We start from the raw sequence: 2,550 nt of genomic DNA on the forward strand, positions 1-2,550 counted from the left end.
TTTGTACTGATGTTACGTTGTTTCCATACTTATTTTAAGCCCAACCATGACGTTTTTCCTAAACCTAACTAAGTGGTTTTGTTGCCTAAACCTATCTGCGGACATTTCTGTACAAATGACACGCGAAAAAAACGCTAAAATGCGTCCTCATGACACGTGGCATGTCCTTGTAATGTCATGCTATTTATACGCCCTCTCATGAGATTGGGTTGCTTTTACCATGTGCAGATGACAACTATCATCTCTCTGTAGTGGGGATTTTTTTTCTAAGTAAAGGGGAGGTTGCAAAGCCTAGACTTCTATTTTGATTTAGTACAGTTTGCACATAGGAGCCCATCACAGCATGGGAATAAATAGTGGAACACAAGATGGTGCTGACATGATAAAAAGTGAGAGTGATACATATCCAATAGGATGCGTTGCACATGTTTTGTAAAGATATATGTAAAATTATTCTACCATCACTTCTGTTTTCCCTGAGCTGTGTGTGGTCCGCTGGAGCAAAATCTATCAGCACAACTGTGTGTATGTATTTACACTTGCTTTATGATGCCGAAAGATACTTGGGTTTTCTATCTACAATCTAAGGTGAATCATTTTCTGATAATTTTATCAGAATTCAACAACTATATCTTCTTTGTCGTAGGAGCATTGTAGAAAATGACAAACCGTTCTCATCCCACATACTGAAGCTTAGTCAGGGCCCCTTGGCGTCACTTTCTAGCCCACTGGGTAGCCCAGCGTGTCAAACTATGACGCTCCATTACAATCGCAGTAAACACATGGTTAACCTGTCAACGTCAACAAATACACTTGTTTAGGTTTAGGAAAAAACTTCATGGTTTGGCTTAAAACTACTGCGTTTGTAATGTGAAAGTGAACCTTTCAACACGTTGTTGGTTTCACACGGGACACGATCAGCGCTCTCCTGGATGACAGCCCCGTGTTTGTTGGACCCATCCAGCTGCCCTCCCACTCGTTGTTCGCCCTTTAAACTACATCACCACGCTCCCAGACCACTTTCTCTGAGGGTTAATATAATATTGACGCGGATGGGTTTACATTGCAGTTACTTGAAAGCCCGCTGCGTCTCATACAGACGCTAAAGGGTGCCTTGTGCTTCGGTATCAGACGTCGAGGGGCGTGACCATACGAATGAGAACAGGCAGAAAACGATTGAGGAACTGGGATTACTGTAGCTGTTGAGGAAATGTTCTTGAACTGAGTTCAATGTGCAGACATAGATGATGTTATTACTTGCCTAATTACTAAACTATGCTTACACATGTAAGCTACATTCAAGAAGGACAGCTGCTCAGCAACATGTTATAGTACACCTCGTCTCAAGCGGTCATTTTACCATAGCCATTACATTACTGCTCATATTAGTTCATTGATTCATCATAATACACAACACTTACAGAAAGCAGTCGTTGGCAATGAAACCTGATCTCAGGTTCCCTTCAACAATGCTCATTAAAAATGTATAAAAAAGAAAAACCACACAAGTAAAAGCAAAATGAGAATCAAAGATATAAAAAAGTTAAAATATAGAGCTTAAATATTAACATGCATAAATAATTAATGTAAATATACATTTCTGGAAGGCAGTATTTCAAATGGATAAGCTAAATGTAAACAGGATGTAGTATGTATATGCATGATGAGAAGTAATAAATACATATATACACAGAGGTGTAAACAGTTTGTAAAATAGTAAGTAGAGTATATAGAGTCTACGGTGACAGCAAAAGTATTTTAAATCTGACAAAAGCACTCTTGTGTGTATCAGTATAGAACCAAAATACTGTTTTATTATGCAAACTAACATTGATTGTCTATGTTTTTGACCTTTAAGTGTATTTTAAAAACCTGTGCGTTAATGAAATGTCAGGTCTCGGTGGATGTGTGATTGTGCGTTACACGCCACATGAAACCTGGAGGAAAGTGGTAATTGGCGAGGACGCCATACAAAGAAAGTGAGTTGTTGTTTAGAAATGCCACCAGTGGGTTTGTGTGTGTGCATGTAGACTCATACTTCGTGTGTTAGTGTGTGGGTGTGTGGGTGTTTGTTTATTGTTTATGCAGAGTATAGGTAGCAGAGGAAATGTGATATAGATATACAGATAGCAGGCTGGTAGATCCTTCAAGCTGTTGACAGACATCACGCCTTGCAGCAGATATATAATCAAGTGTCATTGAGCCAGACAGTGAATCATCTTCCAGTGCTGCGTTTTATTCAACCTGACCTCTGACCACCATATGTCCACGCTCCTTCTAGACAAAAGATGTACAATTTGAAGCGAGCAGCAACAGAACAGCATGTCTTACCTCCCAATAAGAAGTTTCAGAAAAGACACAAAGGTAGAAAGTACATGTAGAAGGACACAGGTTTTGTATGAGAAAGAGAGAGAGATAACTAATAAATCCACTGTGTGTGTGTGTGTGTGTGTGTGGAAAGGGGGATGGTTCATGCTTTTGTATGAGAGACAGAGGGAGGGAGGGAGGGATGGCAGGAAGTATGGTGAGTGGAGTTAGACTGACTGAAGA

Source organism: Sebastes umbrosus, chromosome 14 (genome assembly GCF_015220745.1).
Source record: "Sebastes umbrosus isolate fSebUmb1 chromosome 14, fSebUmb1.pri, whole genome shotgun sequence".
In the NCBI taxonomy this organism is placed as follows: Eukaryota; Metazoa; Chordata; class Actinopteri; order Perciformes; family Sebastidae; genus Sebastes; species Sebastes umbrosus.